General features: G+C 41.4%; 1 long non-coding RNA gene across 1 annotated transcript in view; it reads left to right on the forward strand.

Annotated features, from left to right (window-relative positions):
* Positions 1-24,879, forward strand: part of LOC139746794 (uncharacterized) — a 41,698-nt gene extending 16,819 nt beyond the window's left edge. The window contains exons 2-3 of the long non-coding RNA XR_011712232.1: positions 19,114-19,339; positions 24,153-24,879. This is a non-coding gene — a long non-coding RNA (uncharacterized lncRNA). The remainder of the gene's footprint in view (positions 1-19,113; positions 19,340-24,152) is intronic.
* The last annotated feature ends 117 nt before the right edge of the window (positions 24,880-24,996 follow it).

Here is a 24,996-nt window from a genome sequence, read left to right on the forward strand (position 1 = left end):
AATTTAGGGTCAGCTGCACCTCCACCACACAATGTAAGGTCAGCTGCACCTCCACCACACACCACACAATGTAAGGTCAGCTCTATAGTATTATCAGTAAACCAGCTCTATAGTATTATCAGTAAACCAGCTCTATAGTAGTGTCACTATACCAGCTCTATAGTAGTGTCACTATACCAGCTCTATAGTATTATCAGTAAACCAGCTCTATAGTAGTGTCACTATACCAGCTCTATAGTAGTGTCACTATACCAGCTCTATAGTAGTGTCACTATACCAGCTCTATAGTAGTGTCACTATACCAGCTCTATAGTATTATCAGTAAACCAGCTCTATAGTAGTGTCACTATACCAGCTCTATAGTAGTGTCACTATACCAGCTCTATAGTATTATCAGTAAACCAGCTCTATAGTAGTATCAGTATACCAGCTCTATAGTAGTGTCACTATAACCAGCTCTATAGTAGTGTCACTATACTCGCTCTATAGTAGTATCAGTATACCAGCTCTATAGTAGTGTCACTATACCAGCTCTATAGTATTATCAGTAAACCAGCTCTATAGTATTATCAGTAAACCAGCTCTATAGTAGTGTCACTATACCAGCTCTATAGTAGTGTCACTATACCAGCTCTATAGTATTATCAGTAAACCAGCTCTATAGTAGTGTCACTATACCAGCTCTATAGTAGTGTCACTATACCAGCTCTATAGTAGTGTCACTATACCAGCTCTATAGTATTATCAGTAAACCAGCTCTATAGTAGTGTCACTATACTCGCTCTATAGTAGTATCAGTATACCAGCTCTATAGTAGTATCAGTATACCAGCTCTATAGTAGTATCAGTATACCAGCTCTATAGTATTATCAGTAAACCAGCTCTATAGTAGTGTCACTATACCAGCTCTATAGTAGTGTCACTATACCAGCTCTATAGTAGTGTCACTATACCAGCTCTATAGTATTATCAGTAAACCAGCTCTATAGTATTATCAGTAAACCAGCTCTATAGTAGTGTCACTATACCAGCTCTATAGTAGTGTCACTATACCAGCTCTATAGTAGTGTCACTATACCAGCTCTATAGTAGTGTCACTATACTCGCTCTATAGTAGTATCAGTATACCAGCTCTATAGTAGTGTCACTATACTCGCTCTATAGTAGTATCAGTATACCAGCTCTATAGTAGTGTCACTATACCAGCTCTATAGTAGTGTCACTATACCAGCTCTATAGTAGTGTCACTATACCAGCTCTATAGTATTATCAGTAAACCAGCTCTATAGTAGTGTCACTATACCAGCTCTATAGTATTATCAGTAAACCAGCTCTATAGTAGTGTCACTATACCAGCTCTATAGTATTATCAGTAAACCAGCTCTATAGTATTATCAGTAAACCAGCTCTATAGTAGTGTCACTATACCAGCTCTATAGTATTATCAGTAAACCAGCTCTATAGTAGTGTCACTATACCAGCTCTATAGTAGTGTCACTATACTCGCTCTATAGTAGTATCAGTATACCAGCTCTATAGTAGTGTCACTATACCAGCTCTATAGTATTATCAGTAAACCAGCTCTATAGTATTATCAGTAAACCAGCTCTATAGTAGTGTCACTATACCAGCTCTATAGTAGTGTCACTATACCAGCTCTATAGTAGTGTCACTATACTCGCTCTATAGTAGTATCAGTATACCAGCTCTATAGTAGTGTCACTATACCAGCTCTATAGTATTATCAGTAAACCAGCTCTATAGTAGTGTCACTATACCAGCTCTATAGTAGTGTCACTATACTCGCTCTATAGTAGTGTCACTATACCAGCTCTATAGTAGTGTCACTATACCAGCTCTATAGTAGTGTCACTATACCAGCTCTATAGTAGTGTCACTATACCAGCTCTATAGTAGTGTCACTATACCAGCTCTATAGTAGTGTCACTATACCAGCTCTATAGTAGTGTCACTATACCAGCTCTATAGTATTATCAGTAAACCAGCTCTATAGTAGTGTCACTATACCAGCTCTATAGTAGTGTCACTATACCAGCTCTATAGTAGTGTCACTATACCAGCTCTATAGTAGTGTCACTATACCAGCTCTATAGTAGTGTCACTATACCAGCTCTATAGTAGTGTCACTATACCAGCTCTATAGTAGTGTCACTATACTCGCTCTATAGTAGTATCAGTATACCAGCTCTATAGTATTATCAGTAAACCAGCTCTATAGTAGTGTCACTATACCAGCTCTATAGTATTATCAGTAAACCAGCTCTATAGTAGTGTCACTATACCAGCTCTATAGTATTATCAGTAAACCAGCTCTATAGTAGTGTCACTATACCAGCTCTATAGTAGTGTCACTATACCAGCTCTATAGTAGTGTCACTATACCAGCTCTATAGTAGTGTCACTATACCAGCTCTATAGTAGTGTCACTATACTCGCTCTATAGTAGTATCAGTATACCAGCTCTATAGTAGTGTCACTATACCAGCTCTATAGTATTATCAGTAAACCAGCTCTATAGTATTATCAGTAAACCAGCTCTATAGTATTATCAGTAAACCAGCTCTATAGTAGTATCAGTATACCAGCTCTATAGTAGTATCAGTATACCAGCTCTATAGTATTATCAGTAAACCAGCTCTATAGTAGTGTCACTATACCAGCTCTATAGTAGTGTCACTATACCAGCTCTATAGTAGTGTCACTATACTCGCTCTATAGTAGTATCAGTATACCAGCTCTATAGTAGTGTCACTATACCAGCTCTATAGTATTATCAGTAAACCAGCTCTATAGTAGTGTCACTATACCAGCTCTATAGTAGTGTCACTATACTCGCTCTATAGTAGTATCAGTATAACCAGCTCTATAGTAGTGTCACTATACCAGCTCTATAGTATTATCAGTAAACCAGCTCTATAGTAGTGTCACTATACCAGCTCTATAGTAGTGTCACTATACTCGCTCTATAGTAGTATCAGTATACCAGCTCTATAGTAGTGTCACTATACTCGCTCTATAGTAGTATCAGTATACCAGCTCTATAGTATTATCAGTAAACCAGCTCTATAGTATTATCAGTAAACCAGCTCTATAGTAGTGTCACTATACCAGCTCTATAGTATTATCAGTAAACCAGCTCTATAGTAGTGTCACTATACTCGCTCTATAGTAGTATCAGTATACCAGCTCTATAGTAGTGTCACTATACCAGCTCTATAGTAGTGTCACTATACTCGCTCTATAGTAGTATCAGTATACCAGCTCTATAGTAGTGTCACTATACCAGCTCTATAGTAGTGTCACTATACTCGCTCTATAGTAGTATCAGTATACCAGCTCTATAGTATTATCAGTAAACCAGCTCTATAGTAGTGTCACTATACCAGCTCTATAGTAGTGTCACTATACCAGCTCTATAGTAGTGTCACTATACCAGCTCTATAGTATTATCAGTAAACCAGCTCTATAGTAGTGTCACTATACCAGCTCTATAGTATTATCAGTAAACCAGCTCTATAGTAGTGTCACTATACTCGCTCTATAGTAGTATCAGTATACCAGCTCTATAGTAGTGTCACTATACCAGCTCTATAGTAGTGTCACTATACCAGCTCTATAGTAGTATCAGTATACCAGCTCTATAGTAGTATCAGTATACCAGCTCTATAGTAGTGTCACTATACCAGCTCTATAGTATTATCAGTAAACCAGCTCTATAGTAGTGTCACTATACTCGCTCTATAGTAGTATCAGTATACCAGCTCTATAGTAGTATCAGTATACCAGCTCTATAGTATTATCAGTAAACCAGCTCTATAGTATTATCAGTAAACCAGCTCTATAGTAGTGTCACTATACCAGCTCTATAGTAGTGTCACTATACTCGCTCTATAGTAGTATCAGTATACCAGCTCTATAGTATTATCAGTAAACCAGCTCTATAGTATTATCAGTAAACCAGCTCTATAGTAGTGTCACTATACTCGCTCTATAGTAGTATCAGTATACCAGCTCTATAGTATTATCAGTAAACCAGCTCTATAGTATTATCAGTAAACCAGCTCTATAGTAGTGTCACTATACCAGCTCTATAGTATTATCAGTAAACCAGCTCTATAGTAGTGTCACTATACCAGCTCTATAGTAGTGTCACTATACCAGCTCTATAGTAGTGTCACTATACCAGCTCTATAGTAGTGTCACTATACCAGCTCTATAGTATTATCAGTAAACCAGCTCTATAGTATTATCAGTAAACCAGCTCTATAGTAGTATCAGTATACCAGCTCTATAGTAGTGTCACTATACCAGCTCTATAGTAGTGTCACTATACCAGCTCTATAGTAGTGTCACTATACCAGCTCTATAGTATTATCAGTAAACCAGCTCTATAGTATTATCAGTAAACCAGCTCTATAGTAGTGTCACTATACCAGCTCTATAGTAGTGTCACTATACCAGCTCTATAGTATTATCAGTAAACCAGCTCTATAGTAGTGTCACTATACCAGCTCTATAGTATTATCAGTAAACCAGCTCTATAGTAGTGTCACTATACCAGCTCTATAGTAGTGTCACTATACCAGCTCTATAGTAGTGTCACTATACCAGCTCTATAGTATTATCAGTAAACCAGCTCTATAGTAGTGTCACTATACCAGCTCTATAGTATTATCAGTAAACCAGCTCTATAGTAGTGTCACTATACCAGCTCTATAGTATTATCAGTAAACCAGCTCTATAGTAGTATCAGTATACCAGCTCTATAGTATTATCAGTAAACCAGCTCTATAGTAGTGTCACTATACCAGCTCTATAGTAGTATCAGTATACCAGCTCTATAGTATTATCAGTAAACCAGCTCTATAGTATTATCAGTAAACCAGCTCTATAGTAGTGTCACTATACCAGCTCTATAGTAGTGTCACTATACCAGCTCTATAGTATTATCAGTAAACCAGCTCTATAGTAGTGTCACTATACTCGCTCTATAGTAGTATCAGTATACCAGCTCTATAGTAGTGTCACTATACCAGCTCTATAGTATTATCAGTAAACCAGCTCTATAGTATTATCAGTAAACCAGCTCTATAGTAGTGTCACTATACCAGCTCTATAGTATTATCAGTAAACCAGCTCTATAGTATTATCAGTAAACCAGCTCTATAGTATTATCAGTAAACCAGCTCTATAGTATTATCAGTAAACCAGCTCTATAGTAGTGTCACTATACCAGCTCTATAGTATTATCAGTAAACCAGCTCTATAGTAGTGTCACTATACCAGCTCTATAGTAGTATCAGTATACCAGCTCTATAGTATTATCAGTAAACCAGCTCTATAGTATTATCAGTAAACCAGCTCTATAGTAGTATCAGTATACCAGCTCTATAGTATTATCAGTAAACCAGCTCTATAGTAGTGTCACTATACCAGCTCTATAGTATTATCAGTAAACCAGCTCTATAGTAGTGTCACTATACCAGCTCTATAGTAGTGTCACTATACCAGCTCTATAGTAGTGTCACTATACTCGCTCTATAGTAGTATCAGTATACCAGCTCTATAGTAGTGTCACTATACTCGCTCTATAGTAGTATCAGTATACCAGCTCTATAGTAGTATCAGTATACCAGCTCTATAGTAGTGTCACTATACCAGCTCTATAGTAGTGTCACTATACCAGCTCTATAGTATTATCAGTAAACCAGCTCTATAGTAGTGTCACTATACTCGCTCTATAGTAGTATCAGTATACCAGCTCTATAGTAGTGTCACTATACCAGCTCTATAGTAGTGTCACTATACTCGCTCTATAGTAGTATCAGTATACCAGCTCTATAGTAGTGTCACTATACCAGCTCTATAGTAGTGTCACTATACCAGCTCTATAGTATTATCAGTAAACCAGCTCTATAGTAGTGTCACTATACTCGCTCTATAGTAGTATCAGTATACCAGCTCTATAGTAGTGTCACTATACCAGCTCTATAGTAGTGTCACTATACTCGCTTATGGTAGTGTCACTATATTCCCTTATAGTAGTGTCACTGTACTCGCTTGTAGTAGTATCACTATACCAGTTCTATGTTAGTGTCACTATACTCTCTTATAGTAGTGTCCCTATACTCGCTCTATAGCACTATACTCGCTCTATAATAGTGTCACTATACTAGTCCTATAGTAGTTTTGCTATACTAGCTCTATGGTAGTTTTACTATATCAGCTCTGTTGTAGAGTCGCTATACCAGCTGTATACTAGTTTTGCTATACTATCTCTACGGTTGTTTCATTATACTATTTCTATAGTAGTTTCACGATACTAGAGTAGTTCCTTGATACTTATGCTATTGTAGTTTCACTATACTTTAGTGGTTTTAATATACTACAGTAGTTTCACTATACTGTAGTAGCTTCACTATACTGTAGTAGCTTCACTATACTGTAGTAGCTTCATTATACAGTAGTAGCTTCACTATACTGTAGTAGCTTCACTATACAGTAGTAGCTTCACTATACTGTGGTAGCTTCACTATACTGTAGTAGCTTCACTATACTGTAGTAGCTTCACTATACTGTAGTAGCTTCACTATACAGTATTAGCTTCACTATACTGTGGTAGCTTCACTATACTGTAGTAGCTTCACTATACTGTGGTAGCTTCACTATACTGTAGTAGCTTCATTATACAGTAGTAGCTTCACTATACTGTAGTAGCTTCACTATACTGTAGTAGCTTCACTATACTGTAGTAGCTTCAGTATACTGTAGTAACTTCACTGTACAGTAGTTGCTTCAGTATACTGTAGTAGCTTCACTATACTGTAGTAGCTTCACTATACTGTGGTAGCTTCACTATACTGTAGTAGCTTCATTATACAGTAGTAGCTTCACTATACTGTAGTAGCTTCACTATACTGTGGTAGCTTCACTATACTGTAGTAGCTTCATTATACAGTAGTAGCTTCATTATACAGTAGTAGCTTCACTATACTGTAGTAGCTTCACTATACTGTAGTAACTTCACTGTACAGTAGTAGCTTCAGTATACTGTAGTAGCTTCACTATACTGTAGTAGCTTCACTATACTGTGGTAGCTTCACTATACTGTAGTAGCTTCATTATACTGTAGTAGCTTCACTATACTGTAGTAGCTTCACTATACTGTAGTAGCTTCAGTATACTGTAGTAGCTTCATTATACTGTAGTAGCTTCACTATACAGTAGTAGCTTCACTATACAGTAGTAGCTTCACTATACAGTAGTAGCTTCAGTATACTGTAGTAGCTTCACTATACTGTAGTAGCTTCACTATACAGTAAACACCTGCACAGTGACTCTTCTAGTTAACATAGATTGAGCCAGAAACACAAGCAGGAGCCATGAAGCTGAACACTTAAGAAAATGTAAGTTATGTGCTGAGGATTGACCCAACTCGTGATTTAAATGTCGCGGGAAAGTAATGACAGTAATAAGAAAAATGATGCTTTTAAATGGTCTTACAGGAGGGAGTAATTTACTGCACATGACGAGAAACAAAGCCATGGTACTTTATGGGCGTTTGGCGCGCGGGGCAGGGAGTGGTGTGTGCCTTGACCTGTGTGTGTGTGTGTGTGTTTGGTGTGTAAGTGTGTTGTGCTTTAGTGTGTGTGTGTGTGTGTGTGTGTGTGTGTTGTACTTTGGTGTGTATGTATGAGTGTGTGTGTGTGTGTGTGTGTGTGTGTGTGTTGTACTTTGGTGTGTATGTATAAGTGTGTGTGTGTGTGTGTGTGTGTGTGTGTGTGTGTGTGTGTGTGTGTGTGTGTGTGTGTATGTGTGTCTGTGTGTGTGTGTTTGTGTTTTCCGTATTTGCATTAGACCTTTTGTGTATGTTGTCAAGATTTACCATCTCGCCCCTGAACGAACCTATTCCATCTCGCCCCTGAACCTGTTCCATCTCGCCCCGGAACCTGTTCCATCTCGCCCCAGAAAGCGTTCCATCTCGCCCCGGAACCTGTTCCATCTCGCCCCAGAAAGCGTTCCATCTCGCCCCTGAACCTGTTCCATCTCGCCCCAGAAAGCATTCCATCTCGCCCCTGAACGAACCTATTCCATTTCGTCCCTGAACCTGTTCCATCTCGTCCCTGAACCTGTTCCATCTCGCCCCAGAAAGCATTCCATATCGCCCCTGAACGAACCTATTCCATCTCGTCCCTGAACCTATTCCATCTCGTCCCTGAACCTATTCCATCTCGCCCCTGAACGAACCTATTCCATCTCGTCCCTGAACCTGTTCCATCTCGTCCCTGAACCTGTTCCATCTCGTCCCTCAGTCCCTGCCACAGGAGCGGTGGTCTGCTACCATCCTGCCTGACGTGGCCTCCTCGTTCTCAGTATACCCTGGGCTGGTAGCAGCTCCTCCCTCCCTCACTGCATCTCACGAATCGCTGTCGACGTCGTCAGAACCTCAGATCACCCCTGACTTTTCTCTCCTCCGTGGTGGACAACACATCGACCATGTCCACCCTCCCTTAAGCTCCCTTACCCTCTGAATTTGATCCACTGTGTCTCTACGAGTGACCAAGATTTCAGAGGAGTATTCTAGTGTTGTTTTTTTTTAACATTTGCCATCAGACAGTCTGACCCCTTGGCAAAGTCTGATGTGGGACTCTGGCAGATGACAGATTTGGCACGAAGTCGATTCCCATGGTCTCTCTCACACAGGTATTCCTGCGACGTATCTTCTGCTAGATAGCAATCGCACTGTGGTCTTCTTTCGGTGTGTCCCATTTTCTTTAGCTTCGCATTTTCCCTGATTGACTTGTGTCCCTGGGTAATGTGTGTTGTTGATGGGAAATGTTAAGCGAGACCCCAACCTCACCATTGCTGGCGGCGGTTCGAATCCCTGCTGTCGGCGGGTAATGTATGTCTGTGGACAGAACACGTACAGAACAGAACATGTACAGAACACATTTATTGTGCCATTGTATCAAGACAAACGGGACTGAATTGAATGTTCAAATTACAGAGGTGTGTTTGTTGAGTGGACCTGGTTACGTTGTATGGGAGTGTGGTGATTGAGAGGATGGGTGGCAAGACTGGGGAGGAGCAATGTGGCTTCAAGAGTGGTAGAGGATGTGTGGATCAGGTGTTTGCTCTGATGACTATGTATGAAAAATAATGCCAGAAGCAGAGAGGTTTGTAAGTGGCATTTTATGGATCTGGAGAAAGCATATGGTAGGGTTGATAGAGATGCTCTGTGGAAGGTGTCGCGAATATGTGTTGTGGAAGGAAAGCTGCTGGAAGGAGGTAGAAAAGTTTTTATGAAGAACATAAGGCGGGTATGCGAGTAGGGAGAGAGGAGGGTGAGTGGTTCCAAGTGAAAGTGGGTTACGTGAAAGGCCATCGATTGAGATAGTGTAGGGAAGACATAGTTGGTGGTGTCTCTACCCCACCGTAGTGGACATGATGGCGAGTTACAGTGAGGAGGAAGGCCTACATTATACACTTGGGAAAGCGAAAGATGATGGCATGTGTAGTTCTTGTAGTACTTCCCTACCGAAAATATCCACACACACACACACACACACACACACACACACACACACACACACACACACACATATATATATATATATGTATATTTTTTTTTTTTTTCATACTATTCGCCATTTCCCGCATTAGCGAGGTAGCGCTAAGAACAGAGGACTGGGCCTTTGAGGGAATATCCTCACCTGGCCCCCTTCTCTGTTCCTTCTTTTGGAAAAAAAAAATAAAAAAAAAAAAAACGAGAGGGGAGGATTTCCAGCCCCCCGCTCCCTTCCCTTTTAGTCGCCTTCTACGACACGCAGGGAATACGTGGGAAGTATTCTTTCTCCCCTATCCCCAGGGATATATATATATATATATATATATATATATATATATATATATATATATATATATATATATATATATATATATATATATATATATATATATAGTGTGTGTGTGTGTGTGTGTAGAGAGAGAGAGAGAGAGAGAGAGAGAGAGAGAGAGAGAGAGAGAGAGAGAGAGAGAGAGAGAGAGAGAGAGAGAGAGAGAGAGAGAGCATAAAGGAAAACAGGTAACATTCGTCATACCCAAGAAATTCGCAAAGGAACGTCCGGCAAGACCTCTGGTGTGAGGCTCCTCCCTTCTTCATCCATCGCACAGTACCCCAGAGACCAACAACCAGTAATGTCCAGTGGAATCGATGCGACCTGAGATACACTTTGTTTTATGAATTATTTTATTCCACTGGAGATGTGGGGGTATTGTCCGAGCCATTACCTGTGTTTATTCCACGTGAATAATGCAGTCCCACATGGATATTCATGACGGTGCACACACACACACACACACACACACACACAACGAGAGAGAGAAGAGAGAGGAGAAGAGAGAAGAGAGAGAGGAGAGCATAAAGGAAAACAGGTAACATTCGTCATACTCAAGAAATTCGCAAAGGAACGTCCGGCAAGACCTCTGGTGTGAGGCTCCTCCCTTCTTCATCCATCGCACAGTACCCCAGAGACCAACAACCAGTAATGTCCAGTGGAATCGATGCGACCTGAGATACACTTTTTTTTATGAATTATTTTATTCCACTGGAGATGGGGGGGGTATTGTCCGAGCCATTACCTGTGTTTATTCCACGTGAATAATGCAGTCCCACATGGATATTCATGACGGTGCGCGCGCGCGCGCGCACACACACACACACACACACACACACACACACACACACACACACACACACACACGGGCTTCCATGGTGTAGTGGTTAGCGTTACTGACTATTAATCAGACAGGACCAATCGGGGGTCGGATCCACATGGGGAAAATTGACAATACACGAAAACAAAACAAAAAAAAGTTGTTCAAGACACACCCAGCTACCCAGGTCAACCCCCGCCACATGACCCCCACCTTAATCACTCTCCCTTTTAACGGTTATGGCCGGTCATGTTAGACAGTGGTTGGTCTGTACTGGTTGATGCTAGGCGACGGTACTCCGTTGTGATGTTGGGATTTAAATAACTTTGTTATGTACTGGCACTTGATGAGGTGGATTGTCTCCACGAAACATGTCGTGCCACATGTATGGAAAAAATACATGTTAAATGAAATTGTATGAACTCTTACAAAAGTGCGATATATATATATATATATATATATATATATATATATATATATATATATATATATATATATATATATATATATAAAGTGCAAGTTGGGAGCAGGTTTTCTCTAATGCTCTTAGAATTGAATACGACAGCATATTTGAATTATTAATCATCTTTCTTATGTTCCCTAATTTTTTCAGTATTATTTTACCATTAGGTGGATGCTCAAACACCAGTTGTCCATTCTTATCCATTTATTTCATTCAAGCTTTCGCCATCACAGAGGCATCATCAGGAATGTACAAAAAGAGAAAAAATTGCGTTACAAAATTTGGATATGATATGTAAAGCGCATATGAAATAAAAACACTCTTAAAGCACTATCTAGATACAATCTAGATACAATCTAGATACAAAATATGGAAATAGATATATAGAAAAACTTACAGTTGAGGAAAAAAACAGAAGAAAAATATTAAACGTGGTAGGATTATAGAAATTCCATCACTAAATACACTGAGAGGGACCAAGCGAGACCATTATTGTCCGGATGTGGAGCTGAGTTCAGGTTGGGCTCATCTGATTTTCTCTGATCTTCGTAACCCAGGATAGCTTTCCTGCTGTCCAGAAATGGCGAACTCGGTAGCTTGTGGCGGGTCAGCGATGTGTCCCATCAGTTCTAAACCGGCATTAGGTCTGCTTTCTAGTGGCCAGCCACCAAAGAGCTGTATGGCTCCATCATCTAATGAATCATCGACTCAGCAAGTGCCTCTACGGCTTCCTGCCTGGGAGGAGTACCCACAACTGCATTCATCGGGTCAAGAGCAATGTCCAAGCAAAGTACACGGACTTCATCGATCCCAAGAGGGTCTTTGAGAGGAAGAACCCGATCGTCCTCCTTGCAGAACTCAACAACATCATAAGCGGCAAGATGCTCTTGATCATCAAAGATTATATAACTAACAGGTATGCATCTGTGTACCTGGATGAGGTGTACTCCGATTAGAAGGTGATGGAGCATGGCACCCTTCAGGGTGGAGTCCTGTCGCCCACCCTTTTCAACGTCCTTATGGATGTGATAGCGCGCACTCCACCTGTCGCCCACCCTTTTCAGCGTCCTTATGGATGTGATAGCGCGCACCAAGATAGACGTCATCGTCAAGACGAGATACGCTGATGATATTGTTCTACAGTCCAGAAATCTCAGAGAGACCAGCAGTGTGCCCTCAACAAAGTCACCCGAGTGTATAACTCCAGTGGCCTAGAAATCTCACTGAGCAAGACCAAGGCTCTCGTCGGCAGACCCTAGAGAAGCCTTGTGTTTCGCATACAGGGCATTAGCCTCGCCAGTGTTGCCTGCTGTACCTTGGTGTCGCTATCGGCCTTTGCAAGTACCAGACCCAAACCCTTCATCAGTCCTGCAATGTCCGCTTTAACCTGCTGCGCAGAGTGGCCGCTGGAAGCATCGGCTGCTCCGTAACTTCCCACAGGCAGCTCTACATTACGCTTGTGAATTCTGTCATAGATTATCACGCGAGCAACAGAGTCGACGTCAAGAAGACAAAGGCGCGGGTGCTCAAGGGATCATGCTTCGCTGCATCACCTCTTCCTGTCGTCAAAATGCAAGGGCGGAGGCCGGAGGCCGTGGTAAGGATCTGGGAGGTAGCGGAAGGGCAGATCATCTTCAGCCTCAGTCTCCGAGAAGACAACCTGTTCTGCAATATCTTCACCAAGCCTAAGACCAGGGAGGAGTCTAACAGATGGCTTGTCGCCGCGCAAACTTTCTTCAAAGGAGTGGAATGCAAGCAGTTCCTCGCCAGGGGGAAGGACTCCCGACATCCCCACCGTGGGAGGTCCCCGATCCGGTCGTGACCCTCCCCACGAAGAACAACACCAGGAAGATTAATACACCATTTGCGGCAGGAGTTCGCCGAGAGGAACTTCCATCTCCCCATAGAGTCTACGATGATCTACACCGACGGATCCGTCCGGGAGGACTGACTGGCGGGCTGCGGTATTGCCATTAGAGAGAGAGCAGAGCTGCCGCCTCGAGTTTCCGTCGGGAGGCTTTCAGGGTCTCCGATGGAGTCTCATCGACCCAGAGCGAGCTAGTGGCCATCGGCGCCGCCCTTGCCCTTGTCGGGGCGGAGAGCTCCAGTCTATGGATGACACCGCAATAGTCACCGACAGCCAGAGGGCTCTGCAGTCAATACGAAGAGATACCCGCAAGAGTGAGCTGCTCGTGCGAGCCATCTATCGGAAACTCAGGAGCGTCATCGTGTCGCAGGGGAAGAGGATGTATTTCATCTTCCTACTGTGGCATTGGCGGGAACGAGGAAGAACAGTCCTGGTATGACTGGAGAGGTCAAGGATGAGAAAGAACAGTCCTTTGCACCAATGGAGAGGCAGATGATGAGGAAGAACAGCCCTGTGTTACTGGAGAGGGTAAGAACGATGAAGAACAGTCCTGTTACCTTTAGAGAGGAAAAGGATGAGGAAGAACGGCCCTGGTACCACTGGAGAGGCTAATCGATGAGGAAGGAGAATCCTAGTAGCACTGAAGAGGCTAATATGAGTGAGAAATGTCACTGAGAAAGCAGTCTTAGTAAATCTGAAGAGGTTAAGACTAAAGAAGAACAGTCTTGGTACCACTGAAGAGGTTAATGATGAGGAAGAACAGTCCTGGTACCACTTGAGAGGTTAAGGATGAGGAAGAATAGACCTGATATCACTTGAGGCTAAGGATGAGGAAGAATAGTTCTGGTACCATTGATATGCTAAGGATGAGGAAGAACACTCTTATTACCACTGGAGCGGCTAAGGATAGGAAGAATACTTTTTTTACCACCAGAAAGACTAGGCTGAGGTTGTACAGGTCGTTTTACCACTGGAGAGGCTAAGGATAAGGAAGAACAGTCCTGGTACCACTGAAGAGGATAATGATGATGAAGAACAGTCCCGGTACCACTAGAGAGGCTAGGGATGAGGAAGAACAGTCCTGGTACCACTAGAGAGGCTAGGGATGAGGAAGAAAAGTCTTGGTACCACTAGAGAGGCTAGGGATGAGGACGAACTGTCCTGCTACCACTAGAGAGGCAAAGGATGAGGAAGAACTGTCCTGGTACTACTAGAGAGGCAAAGGATGAGGACGAACTATCCTGCTGCCACTAGAGAGGCAAAGGATGAGGAAGAACTGTCCTGGTACTACTAGAGAGGCTAGGGATGAGGAGGAACAGTGCTTTGTACCAGTAGAGAGGCTAAGGATGAGGAAAAAAGTTGTGGTACCACTGGTCGGGTTAGGGATGAGAAAGAACAGGCCTGGTATCATTGGAGATGGTAAGCATGAGATAGAACAGGCCTCTGTACCACTGCAGAGGCTAAGAATGAGGAAGAACTCTCCTGGTACCACTGGAGAGGCTAAAGATAAGGGAAAACAGTCCTAGTATCACTGGAGAGGCTAAGGATGAGAAGGAATACTCTTGGTACTACTGGAGAGGCTAAGGATGAGGAAGAGTACTCCTGGTACTACTGGAGAGGCTAAGGATGAGGAGGAGTACTCCTGGTACTACTGGAGAGGCTAAGGATGAGGAGGAGTACTCCTGGTACTACTGGAGAGGCTAAGGATGAGGAGGAGTACTCCTGGTACTGCTGGAGAGCTAAGGATGAGGAGGAATACTCCTGGTACTACTGGAGAGGCTAAGGATGAGGAGGAGTACTGGTACTACTGGAGAGACTAAGGATGAGGAGGAGTACTCCTGGTACTGCTGGAGAGCTAAGGATGAGGAGGAATACTCCTGGTACTACTGGAGAGGCTAAGGATGAGGAGTACTCCTGGTACTACTGGAGAGACTAAGGATGAGGAGGAGTACTCCTGGTACTACTGGAGAGGCTAAGGATGAGGAGGAATACTCCTGGTACTGCTGGAGAGGCTAAGGATGAGGAGGAGTACTGGTACTGCTGGAGAGGCTAAGGATGAGGAAGAGTACTCCTGGTACTGCTGGAGAGGCTAAGGATGAGGAAGAACAGTCCTATTATCATTGGAGAGGTTACTGATGAGGAAAAGCAGTCCTTTGTACACTGAAGAGGGTATGGTTGAGAGAGAACAGTCCTGGTAATATTGGAGAAGCAAAGGATGAGGATGAACAGTCCTTTGTATCACGAGAGAGGCTAATGATAAGGAAGAAGTGTCGTAGTACAATTGGAGTGGGTAAGGATTAGGACGAACAGCTCTGGTACCACTGAAGAGGTTAAGGATGAAGACCAATAGTCCTACTACCACCGGAGAGGCTAACAATGAGGCAGACGAGTCTTTGTACCACTGGAAAGGCTAAGGATGAGGAGCAACAGTCCTGGCACCACGAGAGAGGCTATGGATGAGGAAGATCAATCCTGGTACAACTGGAGAAGATGAAGAAGAACAGTCTTTTGTACCACTGCAAATGTTAAGGATAGAGAAGAACGGTCCTAGTACCACTGGAGAGGCTAAGGATGACAAAGAACAGTCCTGATACACCTGCAGATGCTAAAGATGGGAAAAGAACAGTTCTGGTACCACTGGTAAGGCTATGGACGGTTCAGATACCTCTAGAAAGGCTATGGATGAGTAAGAACCGTCTTGATGCCACTGATGAAGCTAAGGATGAGGAAGAACACCTCCTTGTATCACTGGAGAGACTGACGATGAGGTGGAACAATCCTCATACCACTTGAGAGGCGGAGGATGAGGAATAACAGACCTGGTACCACTGGAGAGGCTAAGGATGAGGATAAACAGTTCTGGTACCACTAGAGAAGCAAAGGATGAGGCAGAACAGCCGTGGTACCAGAACAGTCCCGTACCACTGGAGTTGCTAAGGATATGAAAGAACAGTTTTTGGAACCACGGACAAGGCTGAGGAGAAAGAGGAATATTCCTGGAACCACGGACAAGGCTGAGGAGAAAGAGGAATATTCCTGGAACTACGGACAAGGCTGAAGGTGAACAGAAAGTCTTGGTACAATTGGAAATGCTACGAATCCGAGGAGGTACGGTACTGACAAGGCTAACGATTACAAGGAACAGTTTTGGTACCACTGACGAGGCTGAGGATGAGGAGGAACATTTTTGGTACCAGTGGTGAAGCTGAAGATGAGGGGAAACAGTTCTTGTACCACTGAATAGGCTTAAGATAACGAGGAGCATTCCTGGTACCACTGCAGAGGCTATATATATATATATATATATATATATATATATATATATATATATATATATATATATATATATATCTATATATATATATATATATATATATATATATATATATATATATATATATATATATATATATGTATATATATCCCTGGGGACGGGAGAAAGAATACTTCCCACGCATTCTTCGCGTGTCGTAGAAGGCGACTAAAGGGGACGGGAGCGGGGGGCTAGAAACCCTCCCCTCCTTTTATCTTAACTTTCTTAAAGGGGAAACAGAAGAAGGAGTCACGCGGGGAGTGCTCATCCTCCTCGAAGGCTCAGATTGGAATGTCTAAATGTGTGTGGATGTAACCAAGATGAGAAAAAAGGAGAGATAGGTAGTATGTTAGAGGAAAGGAATCTAGGTGTTTTGGCTCTAAGTGAAACGAAGCTCAAGGGTAAAGGAGAAGAGTGGTTTGGGAATGTCTTGGGAGTAAAGTCAGGGGTTAGTGAGAGGACGAGGGCAAGGGAAGGAGTAGCACTACTACTGAAACAGGAGTGGTGGGAATATGTGATACAGTGTAAGAAAGTAAACTCTAGATTGATATGGGTAAAACTGAAAGTGGATGGAAAGAGATGGGTGATTATTGGTGCATATGCACCTGGGCATGAGAAGAAAGATCATGAGAGGCAAGTGTTTTGGGAGCAGCTGAGTGAGTGTGTTAGTGGTTTTGATGCACAAGACCGGGTTATAGTGATGGGTAATTTGAATGCAAAAGTGAGTAATGTGGCCACATAGGGAATAATTGGTGTACATGGGGTGTTCAGTGTTGTAAATGGAAATGGTGAAGAGCCTGTAGATTTACGTGCTGAAAAAGAACTGGTGATTGGGAATACCTGACTTAAAAAGAGAGATATACATAAGTATACGTATGTAAGTAGGAGAGATGGCCAAAGAGCGTTATTGGATTACGTGTTAATTGATAGGCGCGCGAAAGAGAGGCTTTCGGTTGTTAATGTGCTAAGAGGTGCAACTGGAGGAATGTCTGATCATTATCTTGTGGAGGCGAGAGTGAAGATTTGTAGAGGTTTTCAGAGGTTTTCAGAGGTTTTCAACTTTCTTCTTTCACACACTTCACCAAACTCAGTCACCAGCTTCTGCAGTTTCTCACCCGAATTAGCCACCAACGCTGTATCATCAGCGAACAACAACTGACTCACTTCCCAAGCTCTCTCATCCACAACAGACTGCATACTTGCCCCTCTTCCGAAATCTCTTGCATTCACCTCCCTAACAACCCCATCCATGAACAAATTAAACAACCATGGAGACATCACACACCCTGCCGCATACCAATATTCATTGAGAACCAATCCCTTTCTTCTCTTCCTACACGTACACATGCCTTAAATCCTCGATAAAAACTTTTCATTGCTTCTAACAACTTACCTCCCACATCATATATTCTTGATACCTTCCACAGAGCATCTCTGTCAACTCTTATCATATGCCTTCCCCAGATCCTTAAATGCTACATACAAATCCATTTGCTTTTCTAAGTATTTCTCATACATTCTTCAAAGCAAACACCTGATCCATACATCCTCTACCACTTCTGAAACCTCACTGCTCTTCCCCAATCTGATGCTCCGTACATGCCTTCACCCTCTCAATCAATACCCTCCCATATAATTTCCCAGGAATTCTCAACAAACTTACACCTCTGCAATTTGAGTACTCACTCTTATCTTATATATATATATATATATATATATATATATATATATATATATATATATATATATATATATATATATATATATATATATATATATATATATATATATATATATATATATATATATCCTCCTTCTTCATACTATTCGCTATTTCCCGCGATAGCGAGGTAGCGTTAAGAACAGAGGACTGGGCCTTTGAGGGAATATCCTCACCTGGACCTCTCCTCTGTTCCTTCTTTTGGAAAAAAAAAAAAAAAAAAAACGAGAGGGGAGGATTTCCAGCCCCCCGCTCCCTTCCCTTTTAGTCGCCTTCTACGACACGCAGGGGGAATACGTGGGAAGTATTCTTTCTCCCCTATCCCCAGGGAATATATATATATATATATATATATATATATATATATATATATATATATATATATATATATATATATATATATATACATATATATATATATATATATATATATATATATATATATATATATATATATATATATATATATATATATATATATATATATATATATATATTATCCCTGGGGATAGGGGAGAAAGAATACTTCACTACGCATTCCCTGCGTGTCGTAGAAGGCGACTAAAAGGGAAGGGAGCGGGGGGCTGGAAATCCTCCCCTCTCGTTTTTTTTTTTTTTTTTTCCAAAAGAAGGAACAGAGGAGAGGTCCAGGTGAGGATATTCCCTCAAAGGCCCAGTCCTCTGTTCTTGACGCTACCTCGCAAATGCGGGAAATGGCGAATGGTATGAAAGATATATATATATATATATATATATATATATATATATATATATATATATATATATATAGGCCAGAAGTTTTGGTCTGCTTTATGTCAGCTGCGAAGGGAGCACGTGGTTTGTTTACATACGATCAGCTGATTATGGCGAGTAGGCATTTAATTTGTCTTTTAAATCTATCGAGCATGTTGACATCAAGTTATTAGTCAACTGTCTTTAAACTACTGTGATACAACTATATTCTTTATTCCTTTTGTTGACCAGAGATTATAGAATACACTGCTATTTCACAGGTTTCGTTTGTCCCGCGGTCATAATTATGAGTGACAAGAGGATTAGGGTTGCATCTGCTAAGGATGTTGAAGCTATTCAACCAGCGCCTGGGAAATGGAGCGAGTTTTAGGATGTTAATGATTATGATGCCTCCGAAATACGACTGCGTGATAAGGATGAGGAAACATTCGAGCTTCGTTGGTCAACCAGCTCAGCTACACAAGTTCCTGTACCCTAATGTCCAAGGTTAGAATCTCCCATATTTAGACTCCATCTGAGCGATGAGATATTTTATGCGTACTACTTATTACAATTATATATTGAATATTAGGCAGTTTCATTCATTTTGGTATGTTTCATATTGTGTACAATATTTATTTTGCCTTGCCAGTATCATACTTTACACTGAGAGAGTAATTCCCACATAAAAACTGTAGTACTGTAACAGAGACGAGGATTTAAGGAGCTGAACGAGTGTCAATAATTTTAATGCGAGAGCTCAGGTATTCTTGATTGGTGATTTGAATGGCAGGTGAGTAATGTATGTAAGGGTGTAGTTGGGAGGCATGGGATATTTAGCAAGGTGATAGGAAATAGTGAACAGCTAATGGATTTGTGTTAAAAAAAAGGACTTGTGACTGGGAATACAAGGTTCAAAATGAATTTCATACAAAAAGTAGGAAAGAGGGTAAGTGGGCATTATTAGATGATTTACTTATGATCTGCATGCAGAAGACACTCTTGGTTCTAAATGTGCTGGGATGGGCCGCTGGTGGGGTGTGTGATCAGTACTTGGTCGAGGCGAGGGTGAAGATTTGTAGAGGCTTTTGGAAAAGAGGAAATGATATGGATGAGAAAATGCTATGTAAGTTAGCTTACAAAAGAGGACTGTGTTAAGACACACCAGGCGAGATTGAGAGCAGAAGGTTAGAGTTAATGAAGCGCTTGGGTGAGGAATGAAAGGTATTTACGATGTGTTGATAAGCGAGATAGAAATGTTGTATTTGGAAAGTGCTAGGTGGGCAGGTGGGAAAAGTTAATGAATGGTGAAATGAAGTTAAGTTTCTAGTGAAAACAAAAACGTGCATGGGAAAGACTACAGGGGATTGGGAGATGTAAGAGTCAGCTGCAAGGGGTCAAGAGGAAAGTGCTGGGGCTGAAAAAGAGAGGTCAGATGAGTTGGGGTGAACGAGTATCAGCAAAACTTCTTGGAGATTAAGAAAATGTTTTGAAAGGAGGTCAGCAGTGAGGAAAATGAGAACTGAAAGGGCACATTGGTGAAGTGGTAACAAGCAGAGATGAGGTGAAGAGAAGATGGAGTGAGTACTTTGAAGGATTGCTGAATGTTTTTGATGATGGCAGATGTGGAGTGTTTTGGGTTGGAGAGGTATACGAAGTGAGAGTTAATAGTAAGTGGTTTGGTGAAAAGAAGATATGGTGAAAGCCATGTGTAAGATGAAATGTGGCAAGGCAGCTGGAGTGGATGATATTTCTGGTGAATTTCTTAAGAAAGGGGGTGAGTGTGTTGATGAATGGTTAGTCAAGATTTTCAGTTAATGGATAGATCAAAATGCTTGTATAGTGCCACTGTATAAAAGCAAGAATGACAAATTTGAGGGTTCAAATTACAGAGATAAATTTGCTGAGCATATGTGGTAAGTTGTTTGGGAGGATGGTGATTCTGAGAGGGTGGTGGCATGCACAAAGCATCAAATTGGGGAGGAAAAATGTGGTCCTAGGAGTGCTAGAGAATGTGTGTATCAACTGTTTACATTGAAGAATGTGTTAAAAATATTCAGAGAAACATGAGATTTGTATGTGGCATGTTTGAATCTCAAAAAAGCATATGATAGGGTTGTGGAATTTTTATGAGTAAATGGCTCGGTTGGAAAGCTCTTAGAATCAGTGAGGAGTTTTTGTCAAGAGAGTTTAATCTGTTTGTGGATAGAATGGTGAAGGAAAGGTTAATTCATTGGGCTTGGAGAGGAGGCAGGAATACATTCTTCTGGACCTGGGAGGTGGGCCAGTCTTTGCTTATCAACATGGTGCTAGTGGCAGATTCATGTGAGAAACTGGAGAAGCTGGTTTCTGAGTTGGGAAATTGTATGAAAAGAGAAAGTTGAAAGTGAATGCTAATAAAGCAAGGTTATTAGGTTTAGCAGTGCAAAGAAAAAGGGTAGTTGGAATGGAGGAAGTGAAGTGTTGTAGATACCTGGGAGTGGACATGGCAGTGAACGGAACCATGTGAATAGGGGTAAGTCATTGGGAGAGTGATGGGCTGAAGATCCTGGAGCATTGAGGAATGTGGGGTAAGAGAAGTCACAGTCTAGGAGGGCAAAGATGGTCATGTTCCAAGTATATTAGTCTCGACAGTGTTTTCTGGATGTAAGGCATGGGCTACAGATGAGAATGTACAGAAGAGGGTGAATGAACAGTATGTGGTGTGATCAGGGTCAATCGAGTAAGAAATGATAGGGTACAAGAGAGCTGAGGTAATAAAAAGAATACAGTTGAGAGGGCTAAAGAGGGTGTGCTCAACTGGTTTGGCCATACAGAGGGAATGAGTGAGGAGAGGTTGACAAAGGATATATATCAAAAGTAGAGGGTGCCAAGAAGTAGGGAGACCTAATTGGTGATTGAGAGTGAATAAGGTTTTGAGTGCTCAGGGCCTGAACGTGCAGGAATGTGTAAGACAATGAGCAATGTGCTGTCGGTGGACTGAACCAGGGCATAGTGGCTGGGGGAAACCACAGGAAGGTCCATGGGTCTAGGTTGTGGGTCAGGAGCTGTATTTTGGAGCATGACAAGACATTTAGAGAATGGAAGGGAGTAAATGAGGCCATTTCTTCATCTGTCTTGGCACTACCTTGTTAACACGGAAACAAGGAACAAGCAAGAACAAAAGAATTGTCATTTTTCCACGAACTTCCTTCACTTCTCACATAGATTAAGTGGGTCAGTTTACATACATTTTATGGGAGAATATTTTCACATTTTCAGCATTTTTCTATGTAAACATTTTTCTATGAATTTCTATGGATTTCAAGAAATTTTTATGCCAGATCTAAAATATATATCTTATATGGCATTGAAAAATTAATAGAGGTCAAGTTAATAATTTTTTTTGGTTGATAATTGACACTTTTTGGGAACCAGCCTGAAATTTAATTAATCAGCAAAAGGGTTAAATAAATAAGGCTCCAAAAATACATATATGGCAAACAATTGACTCAACTCAATGAAGTCTACACTGTAACTATCTCCCACTCTTCAAATGTACCTTTCCTGACCAACCCGTTCCTCAATTCCCTCCTAACCACTCATTATATAAAGGTGGAGTAAGTGGGGAGGCAAAGGGAGCTGTAGGGGAGGGACAAGAGTTGAGGTACATGGGAGAGATTGGGGACAGTGAGGGAAGTGGAACTACATGGAAGGAGACAAATGAGAATGGAGCTACAGAAGAGGACATTGAGGAGAGTGAAGCTTAAGGTAAGGTGGAGACAGCTAGGAGTGGAGTTACAGGAGAGAGATGGATTAAGCAAAATGGGGCTATTGGGGGTGGAGGATAGTAAGGAGAGTGAAGCTGCAGGAAAGGGAGGAAGAGCATGGAGTTACATGGAAGGTTGGAGAGTGGAACTACATGGTTGAGGAGGACATTGATAAGAGTTTAGGTGCAGGGGAGGGGACGATGAATCCTTAAATTACAGAGGTATGAGTCTGTTGAATATACCTTGTAAGGCATATGAATGTGCTGGCTGAAAGGGTGGTAACATTTACAGAATATCTGATTGGATAGGAGTAGAGTGGCTTCAAGACAGGTAGACAACAAGTGTACCTGGTGTTTTATTTGGAGAATTTGTTTGAATAACTAGGAGAAAGCATATGGTAACGTTGACGGAGAGGTCTATTAGAAGGGACTAAAAATGTTTGGGTTAAGTAGAAGGTCACCAAGCACAGCGAGGAGCTTTTACCAAGAAAGAAAGGCATGTTTGCAAATAGATTGGGGGGTTGTGGTACTCAGTGAAGGTGGGTCTACATCAAGCTTGTATGATGCTACTGTCCTTCTTAAATCTTTTTATAGACTAGGTGGTCAGGGAAGAGAATGCATGGATCTTAGAGTATGGGACAGGACTGTGGCATACTGTAGGTTGGAGGGCATGGAAGGTACTGTAAATCACTGTTTGCAGATGACAAAGATTTGTGGCAGACTCCAAAAAACATTACTGAGTTTGGGAGTGTGAAAGGAGGAACTGGAGCAAAATGAACAAATGTAAGGTATTAAGATGCAACAGAGGGATGAGAAAGGGTATTTGAGTGCAAGTGTAAGTGAAGATGATTAAGAGGATGTAGGATGCTTTAGTTACCCGATAGTGGACATGGCATTGGATGAAACCATGGAGTCTCAAAGGGAGCTAAGTTCCTGGTTTTATTATGAAGCATGTGGAAGAAGAGTTCAGTGTGTGTTTGGACAAAGATGGGCATTGAAGATAAAGCAGTGCTAATAATGTTGCATGAATATGTATCTTGGGCCTTGAATGCTGGGGAAAGGAAGAAGGTGGACAAATTGGAAATTAAATGCATGAGGACTGTATGTGGTGTGAAGCATGTTGATTAAGCAAGGAATAAAAGTGTAAGAAAGAGGTTTGGCAGTAAGTGCACTCTGAATGATATAGTCTGATGAGGATGTGCTGAAATGGTTCGTACATATGGAGAGGTTGGGCAAAGATTTACGAAGATATGTGTCCTATATGAGCAGGAAGGAGGGGGTTAAACCAAGAAGGAAAGATAAGAATGTAGTGAAGGAGACTTTGGAAGATCAGGCCCTGAAGTTTCAAAGGATAAGACATGCATGGAATGATTTGAATTAGTGTGGGAAATGAGGGAGAGGGCCAACAAAATGTCAGTGGCATTAGTCAGGGAGTATGACACAGTCAGGGTAAACCATGTACTCGTCTGTGGTGCTTGGTTGTGAATAGTAGGCTCTCGTTTCAGTACATTCTGTATGACAACTATAGAAAGGATGTGTGCAAATAAGGCTATTGTTCATTTGTTTTTCCAGGTGATATTTTTCCTCTGCCAGTAACTAACCTTGCGTCCAAAAAAATTATTTGAAAAGAAAAAAAAAAGTCCTGGGGGTCTTGAAAGCCATGAAACCTTACCCATCTTTCCACACAAGCCCTCAACATTAGTATTCACAGCTTTAAAGTAATTGGGAGGTTCCCTGCATATATGGAGAAATAGATGTACAAACAGCAAAAAGAGTATCTTTTGGATAGGTTCAATGAATTTCAAATTGAGTAAGATGTATCGTCTTAGTAGGGTTTGTAAATGTGAATGCGAGACAGATTTGCTAATAATTATGGTAGCCTTACTTAATCCCAATGAAATATGAAATCACTATAATAATGATTATGGCAAATGATTGGAAATCTCTCTAGCAATGCATATATTACAGCATCATGAAAACAGGTCTACCATTGCAAGGCCAGACTAATGGGCATTTCTCAAAATCCTTTGTCCATGGTGCCATTGTTAAACACAAAAAGTTTTGTTACTATTTTAGAATATATCTTTAAAGTGAGCTGTATTTGACTGGAATTTACCAAAATATCCTTTCTTATTGCCTCAAAAGGTCCAGTGAAAATTCACTCCTTAATAGCAGATAAGAACTGTGAAACAGCATGTTGCTTTTCTCAACTGGAAGCAAAATTGATGTAAACTTTAATATAGTGCTTGCTGGTAAGGAGTAAATGCATCAATGACTTGCTGATCCCTCCTTGTACTTTCTTTGGTGCTAGACTTGATGGTCTACAGAATGTGGCTCTACAGATCATTGGATAGCCTAACTGGAAAGAGGGAAGCACAAGTGTGTGTGTGTGGACTGAAGAACTCTTAACTGGCCT

Source organism: Panulirus ornatus, chromosome 66, assembly GCF_036320965.1.
Source record: "Panulirus ornatus isolate Po-2019 chromosome 66, ASM3632096v1, whole genome shotgun sequence".
NCBI classification, from domain to species: domain Eukaryota; kingdom Metazoa; phylum Arthropoda; class Malacostraca; order Decapoda; family Palinuridae; genus Panulirus; species Panulirus ornatus.